Raw genomic sequence first — 11,008 nt, 5'->3', positions numbered from 1 at the left:
AAGTGAAAAAGCAAATAGCAAAAAAATGCATACTCTGATTCCTTTAATACTTGCTAAACTATATGTTTGTATATGTTCATCTATATGAATGTAAATGCATTGAAAAGAGCAGAAAATGATACCCATGATACTCTGCTATTAATGGTGACTACTTTTGGGACAGAGTTAGCTGGACTAGGATTAGAGGCAGGAATTAAGGGAGAATAACTCTTTAATCCTGAATATAGTTCTTCATTGTTTGAACTATTCCCACAAGAATGTATTCACGTACTACCTGTGCAAACTAATAAGCACTTTTTAAAAGACAGAAAAAACTATGTTTAGTCCATACTAGATTTGGGTATGGCTGAGGAACAAAACTTTATCATACTCAAGGATTTCCAGATACAATTATAATCAAGGGGAATTCTAAAGTGAGTGTTCTCACCAGGCAGATTCTGTCCCTATTCAAAAGTCTTCTGAGGTTAGGTTGGAGATCCCCGAATACCTCGGATATCTATTTATCAAAATAATCATGTTTTCCCTGGAATCTCCCAAAATATTCCTGAGGCAACATTGCAAGATCTCTTCAAAAGCTTCCTAACTCTGTAAATAACATGCCAACCCTAACAAGCTGTGAAAATTTAGACCCAGCCTCGAAATGCTGACTGTTACTACCAGAACTGACGTGTTTGCCTATCATGGGTATACACCCTATGTATTAGAGACTCAAGAAAAAAGTAACTTGAAATGTCATTTTTCTTCATACCAAAACTTTTACAATCCTGGGTACCAGTACAATATGCTGAATGGTTCAGGACACATCCTGGGGATCCAGGCACAGCTCACTTCTTAACATAAGACTAAAAACTGCCTAACAAATCTCATATAGCACTTGGAAATGCAAGCTAAGAAGCTAATTGAAAATATTTTTGATTGTGGGTTTTCAGCCTGAGAATTAGACTCTGGATTTAGTGCACCCCGGGGTCGGTGACTTCCTACAGATATTTTTGTTTGTTAGAGGTAGGCCCGCCTTAAGCCAGCGATGTGGTGTTGGGTGGCGAATGAGTCAGGAAATGTTCATAACTAAAGCCAAGCGTCCACTCACTCACACTGTCCTCTATCCAATTTCAAGGAGCATGTTCATACCATGCAACGTGCAGCTTCTAGAACAGAAGGCCAAATTGGCCCAATTGTCTGAAATCCTTTTAGCTGAATCCATTATACTAATATCTGACAATTACGAACTAAGTCTCATTTAACATGCTTGGATGCTCTCACTTAAAGGCAATAATTACTGAAAAGGGTGAGTTGTATAAACTTGTTTCCCAGCATGTTGGCTGACAAGACACCCCACTGGTTATAATGTAACCATCAGGCAGAGCTTTTTATATTTAATGTTGAACAAATTATCCTTCATCAATGGCAGACTGAGGAGTCTCACTGTCAATCTTGCTTTCCACTCTGCTATATTTCCATTTCACAGAACATCTTGAATCCAGCTGAAGGAGGTCCCTAAAAATACAGAGCAAGAATAAAACCAAAAGGAAGAAGGAAGTGGAAGAAGGATCTCTCTGCTAGCTCAGGAACAGGTAAGTATCCTTTTGGGGAAATCTCCTTCAAAGGGGGACTTCCAAAGCCCTAAGCTTGACGTGTGCCTCTGCATCCAGGGCAAGAACATCAAGAGGAATGAGGAGGGAAGATTTCACCTGCAAGGGAAGAATTATGTTTGTACTATATCAAGTGTCTTACATTGCAAAAATATAGAGAATTGAAAGCTGCGAGGCCCTGTTAGAGGTCTTCCAATCTGACTCACTGTGGAAATTTCCATCCAAATGGAAATTCAAACTCCATGTGATTACTCTTCATAGTGGGTCATCATGGCCTCCTGAAAGGAGTCTTTGCATTGCTGCACAGCCCTCCTTATACTGTTAATCATGAGCCACAACCTGAGCCTTTCCGTTTCTATACATTTGCCCTTCCAGAGCAACATACCCCAACTTTTTTTGACACATAAACCTTTTTTGCTAAAATATAAAATTGCATAATGTACCTTAAATATGTTTTAAATCATATTATCACTTTATGAGGAATAAGATAAAAAGTAATTTAAAAAGATTCTTTCATTCTATATGAGGATATTATTAAAGATTCTATTGGAAAGTTCATTTTATTATAATAATGAATACAGAGTAAACACACGAAGATAAATTTTTATTTTTCCCTATTTATCAAGCCCTATAAACTGTGTGATTTACTTTAATCATGTGAGAAAAGGCATTCAAATTAGATTACATACAGTTTAGTGAAAGAATGACTCGAACTAAACATTAAATTTTAAATATCTATTTCAACATCAGGCATACAGCTTACGAGGTACAGGGGGTACACTGGTGAACAATATTAGAGCCGGTTCCCACTCTCAGAGATTCTGATTCACTTGCTCAGGAATGAGGGTTTAGACCTGCTACCTTGTAAAATCTACTCAGGGGCTTCTGTTGTACACCAGCTTGACACCACCAGTAGTTGTTGCTTGTAGAGTGGTTTTACTCTCAATAGACAGCAGGTTAAAATTGTTCACACAAAAGATATTTGCAATATCTCTATCTGACAAAGAACCTGTATCCAGAATATATAAAGAACCCTTACAGAACTTTTAAAAAGAGGGAAACTTCATTAAAAAAACATGCAAAACCCTGGACAGACCCTTCATAAAAGACAACATCCAAATAGTCAGTTAAGAAAAAATTTCCTTGCATCACCTGCCCTGATTTCAAAGTACACTACAAAGCTACAGTAATCAAAACAGCATGGTACTGGCACAGAAACAGACACACAGATCAATGGAACAGAATTGAGAGCCCAGAAATAAACCCACACATTTATGGACAGCTAAATTTTGACAGTAGAGCCAAGAACATACCATGGGCGAAAAAAGTCTTTTCAATAAATGGTGTTGGGAAAACTGGACAGCTACATGCAAAAAAATGAGAGTAAACCACTTACATCATACAAAAAATCAACTCAAAATGGATTAAAGACTTGAATGTAAAACCTGAAACCATAAAACTCCTAGAAGAAAACACAGACAGCATGCTCTTTGACATTAGTCTTAGAAATATGTTTTTGGAAATGTCTCCTTAGGCAAAGGAAACAAAAGAAAAAATAAACAAATGGGACTGCATCAAATTAAAAAGCCTCTGCACAGCAAAGGAAACCATCAACAAAACAAAAAGACAACATACCTTTTGGGAGAAGATATTTTTAAATCATATATCTGATAAGGGGTTAATATCCAAAATATATAAAGAACTCATACAACTCAAAAACAACCCAATTAAAAGCTGGGTAGAGGATCTGAGCAGAAATTTTTCCAAAAAGATATACAGATGGCCAGCAGGCACATGAAAAGATCTTCAACATCACTAACTATTGGGGAAATGCAAATCAAACCACAATGAGATATCACCTCGCATCCTTCAAAAATGCTATTATTAAGAAGACAAGAAATAACTAATGTTGGAGAGGAAGTGGAGAAAAAGGAACCCTCATACACTACCAGTGGGAATGCAAACTGGTGGAGCCGCTATGGAAAACAGTAAGGAGATTCCTCAAAACACTAAAAATAGAACTACCATATGACCCAGCTATTCCACTTCTGGTTATTTATCCAAAGAAACACTAAACACTAAGGAGCAAAGGGGGACATTTGTACAATGACAGATGGAAACTAGACTTTTGGTGGTGAACACTATGTAGTCTACACAGAAGACAAAATACAATGATGTATGCCTGAAATTTATATAATGTTATAAACCAATCTTACCTCTATTTAAAAAAAAGGAAAGTTTGGACAAAAACAAAAGGTCTTCATTTTCATTAGTTATCACAGGAATGCATAATACCACCACATACCAACCAGAATGGCTAAAACGAAAAAGTCAGACAATACCAAATTTTGTCCAGGATGAAGAGCAACTGGAGCTCTCATATGCTGCTGATGTGAGTGTAACTAGATATAAATTCTTTGGAAGATGGTTTGGCAGCATCAGCTGAATATACCCATACCCTGCAGCAATTCCTCTTCTAGATATATATGCAACAGAAAGAGGTACATATCTTCACCATAAGACCTCTAGAAGAATGTCATTGTACTATTCATAATAACTGGAAACAACCCAAAGTCCCTCAGCAGTAGAAAGGATAAGTAAATTGAAGTGAATTCATACTAGATACTATGCAGCAATGAGAAGGAACAAACTCTTGCTACATCCAAAAACATGAATGAATCTCACAATATTGAGCAGAAGTAAGGCACAAAAAGAATACAGTCTGCACGATTCAATTTTATGAATTGCAAAAACTGGCAAAATGCAACCACAGTGTTAGAAGTCAGGATAGTCCTCACCTCTGGGGGAAACAGTGACTGGAAGAGAGCATAAGAGGGGCCTCTGGGATGTTAGTTATATTTTGGTTTTCAGTTGGGAGCTGGTAACATGAGTTTGTTCACTATTTGGAAATTTACATTTGTGATCTTGTACCTTTCTTTTTTTTTTTTTAATCTTTTTTTTTTTTCCCAAAGATTGGCACCTGGGCTAACAACTGTTGCCAATCTTTTTTTTTTTTTTTCTGCTTTTTATCTCCCCAAACCCCCCCTGTACACAGTTGTATATCTTAGCTGCACGTCCTTCTAGTTGTGGGATGTGGAACGCCGCCTCAACGTGGCCTGACTAGCGGTGCCATGTCCGCGGCCAGGATCCGAACCCTGGGCTTCTGCAGTGGAACACGAGAACTTAACCACTCGGCCACGGAGCCGGCCCCTTGTACCTTTCTGAATGTAGTTGTTCTTCAAAAACATTTAAAAATTACTCTTAACAGGGAAAATAATATTAGCCCTTATTATTTGGACAGCATTTTATAATTTACAAGCTGTTTTTATACATGCTGTCCCATTCAATTCTCTTTAATTCATTAATTCGCTTATTCACCAAAATTAAGTATATCTCATATGTTTGAGAGATTGTGCTAGGTGATGCAAGCAACGCAAAGGTTAATAAGGCATGGATATTGGCCTTTGGGAGCTTATAGAACTGAAAATTTGAAGACACATCTGTGGTGAAGCAGCATTAGCAGCAGTAATTTATCGAGCGTCTCCTACAGACCATGCCCTGTACGTTACTGACATCCTCTCATATTTAACTTTGAGAAAATAAAAATTCTAATATCATGTTTATTTTCTCCTTTAAACATTTAGTATTAAATGAAGGAAAATATAATGAAATTTTCTGGGGGGGAAAAAGAAACCTATTCCCTGAGTATGTGTCTAGAGGGGTGAAGGTACAGTGTAAGCGTGTGGACCTGCTGTCTTCAGTGATTTCGCCCACAAGTTCACAGGACCAGACGAGGAACTAAGCTGATTTACAGGCACAGGAATATATTTGTTTATATTCCATTCCAATATTTGTTTAATTTGATTATTTCACATGGCAATACCTAAGAGAGACTGTGTCTAGTTTCAATTTATTTCCTGAAATCCAAGAAATTTCAACTTTTCAAATAAAATGCCAGTCTAAAGGAAATATGAGGAAAGCTGTAAAACTTGACTGTGAAGATGATAAGATGGCATAAGTATTTCCAAGAAAACTTTAATGCTTCCATTTAATAGAATGTGGGTTTTGTAAACGAGTAAATCTCCCATGAGTTAATGTCAAAGAACATATGTGACCATTCACATCAGTTATATAATATTATAAATAGCACGTTGAAAGCATATAAATATGTTTTACAATATCAACACTGTATAATCCATGGAATTTTACAGATTCCCAATTCAGTAGTTTTTGTTTGACATTTGAGTGACTTTTCTATTTCTTCCATGATAACATTTGCTCAATCTTACCCGTGTTTGGTCTATTCTCAAAATATATCTCTTTTACTATTGGTTTAGTCCAACACCCTGAAACAGAGTTGCATCCAATAAATTTCATCACGTGGTATTATCTGCTGTAACTAAATCATTCACTCAACTTTCATTATGTGATGTTCCAGGTGCTGTGTTCCAGGTACTGTGCTAGTCACAGAGCAGCTGAATAACTGTAGGCCATGTCTACAGGGGCAGGGCAGCTTGGAGCTGTCACACCTTGCAGGAGTACACTTAAGGCCTGTGAGGAGTGAACCAATGATCCAGGTACTGTGCTTAGCATTGGGGGTTACAAGAATGAATGAGACAAGGTTCCTGCTTGGAAATGCTCACAGTCCTTGGAAGCGAGAGACGTATAAATGCATAAGCTGTAGGATAAGTACATCATAAGAAATATGAAGTGGGTAGAGAGGGAGTCACATGCTCTGCATAACAGAAATCAGAAAGGTTTCAAAGAAGCAACACTTGGGCTGGTGGAGAAGGCCATTCAAGGCAGGGAAAACTGCATATAAAAAGTCTAGGGGAAGTCACCCACTCTCTTTTTTCGAGTTCCTATCTCAGATCATAAACAGGGACTTCAATCCTCTCAGTGATCTTGGGGAGATTCCCTCAACCTCTCACTCATTCCACCCTACATGCAATCATGGCTGATGGGATTGATGGGATTGGGAGCATCTCATTAACAGGTGAAGCCTCAGTTCATGCGCTCCACTTCCAACAGTCAGCAGGAGTGCTCCTCCAGGGTATGACTGCCCCAAGCTTCCTCTGCCCCTAGGGGAGGGCTAGAGTTATCCTGCTGCTTCAGCCGTGACAGGAGAGTAAGCTCACTCCTGGAGGACATCGAGTCTAAGGTGCCTCTTCCAATTCCACTTTATTCATAATAAAGTTGGTCTATTGATCCTTGTCTCCTGTGACTCTTCTTCAATTGCTTCAGAATCTGGGAAGGAGAACTAATGTGTTCTTCGAATGACCCTCAAACCCAAATACAAAGACATTTCATTGTTTCAGAGTTTGATGTGTTACAAAAGTGTGGAAATTCAGCATGACTAGATGAAACGATGGAGAAATAGATGAAATGATGGAGACGGTAGAACTAAAGAGGGAGCTGCAAGACAGATTGTGAGGGATATTTTATACCATGACAGAGAAAATTTACTTCATCTCGTTGGCAATGAAGAGATTGTAGGAATTTTCAAGCTGGCTAATAAGACAATCAGATTTGTTTTGAACATATTAACTCTGGTAGTAAACTGATGGGTTAATAACAGTTACAATATACTGTTTATGGTGACGTATGATCACTGAGCTATTGATGTGTCCTACAGCACAAAGTTTAAGCATAAGGCAGACTTGGATTTCAATTCCTACTCTGCAGTTCCTACTAGCTATGTAACCTTGGTCCAGTAACTTAACCTCTTTCAACTTAAGTTTAATCATCTGCTAATGGATAGTACCTAGCTCTTAGTGTTGATTTGAAGGTTAATTAAATGAGAAACTAGATGCATACAGTTAACCATGAATAATGTTGGCTTTTATTAGTCCTCTAACACTTGAGATACTCACTGTCATATCTAATGCATAACGTACAGACAATCACTAGTGCACCAATGCTGCTCAACCTCAACCCACGCTGTCCATCAAAAAGAATTGCAAAATTTTGAAAACACGTATGCCAAGGTCCTACCTCAAGATTCTGCCTTAGTTGTTCTCTGGGGGAAGGGGAGCGGGGAGGCAGGCATATGCATGTACTTTAGGATCTACAGACAATTCTGATGCACAGCCACAATTAAGAACACTTATTTAGTATGTGATAGATTAAACACTACTTTCAGATTCATTAGAGTGTGTTTGGTTTATATGCCATAAATAACATAGTAGTTGACTTGGAGTTTATAAATCTTTGTACCTCAGCTTCCATAATTGCAAAATGAGAAAATGGGAATAGCATTCTTGTTCAAAATAAATAATATGCCAAAACCAAGCCTGTAGCTAAAGATGATAATGCATGTATCTAAGATCAGGAAAGCTAAGGCATATTCAGAGGAAGGGATCTAGATGAATCGATGAAACAGCAACCATATTGCTTAGTCCATAATTCAAACACACAAATGAGTCAGAGGTCAAGATTTTGCAGTCAGTTAGAAAGGAAGAAGAAAAGGAAAATCAGTGCCTGCATGGAAAGTCCGAGTAAACAGCAGATGAGCGAGAGATAAGAAGACATAGATGAACTGAATATTCCCAAAGCTGGAAGGCAAGGCAGAAGGTCGAAAGCCTAGGCGGATCAGCAGGAACCAGGTGATCTACAAGTAAGACGAGCAGAAGAACAGACACCAGGTACCAGCAAAAAGGAGAGCTTGATTCCAAGGCAATCTTCAGTGTCTGTCAGGAAGCTTCTTATATACTTCTTGCTGCAGCAGGAACCAGTTGAGGCCTGTAGGTGGAAGCAAGTAAATGCATGAAAGTGGAGGAGGTAAAGCTCATGGGAGCAGGCATAGCACAAGATCTCTGATGAATAATATTAGACAACTACAAAGATGCAAAAACACTGAGAAACAATATTTACATAAAATATTACTAAAACAGAATTTTACATTCAAGAAACTATGACACAAATATGTCAGCGTAACGTGATTTAAAAAGAAAAATGGACCAGAGAGAGTAATTTCATTCATTCATGCATTCAGCCAGATAGCAATTACTGAATGCCTTCAATTGTTGATCCCTGTGCTTAGCATTAGGTATATCAGGACAAAAGCAGAGTCTCCAAGGATCTTATTGTCTAGCAGGAGCAATAAAGATGGAATTATTACAATGCAAAGTACTTAGTCCTATGATAGAGTTAACATTAGGGTGTCAGGGAAGACTTCCCAATGTGAAGCTTTGAAAACTTCACAGCTATTAGTTAGGGAAGAATGTAATCTACTGTGAATGAACAGCACGTGCAAGGACAAGATGGCGAGAGATGGTGTGGCATGTTTGAGGAGCTGAAGGTAATTCCATGTGGCTGGAGCATATGTTGTGAGGTTAGAAAGAGTAGAAAGTCGAGGCGGGAGAAACAGACAGGGGACCTCTGATGAAAGGCTATGTTAAAATGTTTGGATTTTATCCAAAAGATAATTTTCTCTGACTTTAAATCATTTTAAGAAATATATCCAAGAATTTGCAACAGAAAATGCAAGATGAACCAGAACACCAATAATACACATGAATTCAGCCATGCAATTACCCATGCATGGTCAAATAAAGATCTGGTTAAAAATAAACTGGTTTAGACCCAGTCCTGAAAATACAGAGGAGCCCTTTTTAAGGGGGAAACAGACACAGCTCCAGATGTTTACATCAGATTTATGTTGTCTTTTCCACGATGGTGTCCAAAAGATCATCTTAAGAAAGTCTACAAAGACCACATCAAGGGCTCTAGACAAATCTAAGTTTATCCCATTTTAATTTTTAAAAAATAAATATAAACCTTTCAGTATCTTTGAAAATGAAGGATGAGTAGAATACAGAGTTCTCATATCAAACAAGAAGGATGTGTTGATTTAATTACAAAATGGTCACAGATCAGTGTTTTTTGATAACCATAACCTCTCAACTGTTTAAGGATATGTCAGCTTAGGAAACAGTCCCAGTGAAGACTATAAGGAAGTTTATTTAAGAATTCTATCCCCCTTTCTAGCCACATCTGCACCTAATCAATTCTTTTCCTATTCTTAGGATGCTGGAAAAAATCTACAACTATGTGGTTTTAAGACACCACAAATTTAAGATCCGCAACTTCAGCTGGGCTCCATGCCCTGACCGGCACGTCTTATTCAGCTCCCTTTCTCATTTCTCTCAGCAGCTATGCCAAACTTTCATCTCTTTGCCCAAGTTCTCTTACTCACTTGCAGCAAATTGCCTTGCTCTTACTCACTGGATCTAGGAACTGAGTATGAAAGGTTACAAACACAGTTGACTAAAGATTGTGAGATCAGCAAACAGCCAAGGAAAACCCACATTTAGGGGTAACTGGATAATAGAGGGCCCTTAGAGAAGATTAAAAAGAAGAGGACAGCAAATTAGGAGGCAACCCGAGGTTTTAGCATTACAAAACCCAAACAGACTCAAATACCGCTGAAAGGTCAAATAAGTTAAGGACCAAAGTGTCCGCTGAATGTGGCAATATGATGATCATGGTAAGTAGTGACTTTATTTCAAACAATTTCAATGGGGTGATGAGAATAGAAACGAGGTTGTATTTGGCTGAACAGCAAATGAGAGTGTAAAGAGGAAAAAGAGAGTGCATGCTACTCTTTCAAGAAGGTTGTGTGTGAAACGGGGAGTTGTCTTAACTGATTTAGAGGGATGGAGGACGAAAGGAAGGTTTCACTGTGGATATGGCAATAGTGGTGATGGTGGGAGAGGAGGTGGAGGAGGTAGCAGAGGTGATGGTGAAGACAGTAGAGGTGAAGGGGGCAGTAGTAGTGGTGGTCTTGGAGGTGATAACGGTGGTAATGATGAAAATGGTGAAAGTGGCAGAAGTAGCAAAGGTGGTGGTGAAGATGCTGTTGGCAGTGGAAGTGGTGGTGTAAGCCATGATGGAGGTGATGTCGGTGGTGATAGTTAAGATGGCGACGGTGGTGGTGGAAGTGGTGACAATAGAAATGGAAACAGTAGTTTTAAATACAGAAAATACTTGACCATGTTTATCCACTAAGGGGAAAGAACCAGTAAGAGAGATAGAATTAATTTTTAAAAATGGAGTTGGTCCCGAAGTAAAATAGACAAGGAGGTTAGAGCACAAGTGGAGGGACTAGACTGCAGCACCATCTTCCATAGTTAAAGCTCCCATAATGAACGCCTGCAGTTCTCCAAGTGTGTCATGGACTTCCACGACTCTCAGCCTTGGACCGGTGCTATTCCCTCAGCCTAGAACACCCTTTCTCCCCCTCATCTTCTGCATATTACTTCTATTTTTTCATCAAAATAGAATTCAGAATCTACCTCTTCCAGGAAGCCTTTTCTAATCCCCTCCCCCAGTTTCATAGGATGCCTGTTCTCTGGGGTTCCAGAATACACTGCACGTGGCCCAGCACAGGACTTCTCATACTAGGCTGTAAGTGTTTT

The 11,008-nt window shown here is 38.7% G+C and overlaps 1 long non-coding RNA gene across 1 annotated transcript in view; it reads right to left on the bottom strand.

Annotated features, from left to right (window-relative positions):
• Positions 1-4,505: 4,505 nt before the first annotated feature.
• LOC139085102 (uncharacterized) overlaps positions 4,506-11,008 on the bottom strand; it is a 54,081-nt gene continuing 47,578 nt past the window's right edge. Inside the window, exon 3 of the long non-coding RNA XR_011543148.1 lies at positions 4,506-8,330. This is a non-coding gene — a long non-coding RNA (uncharacterized lncRNA). The remainder of the gene's footprint in view (positions 8,331-11,008) is intronic.

This window comes from Equus przewalskii, chromosome 8 (genome assembly GCF_037783145.1).
Source record: "Equus przewalskii isolate Varuska chromosome 8, EquPr2, whole genome shotgun sequence".
Lineage (NCBI taxonomy): Eukaryota > Metazoa > Chordata > Mammalia > Perissodactyla > Equidae > Equus > Equus przewalskii.
This window is presented reverse-complemented; position numbering and strand designations above follow the sequence as displayed.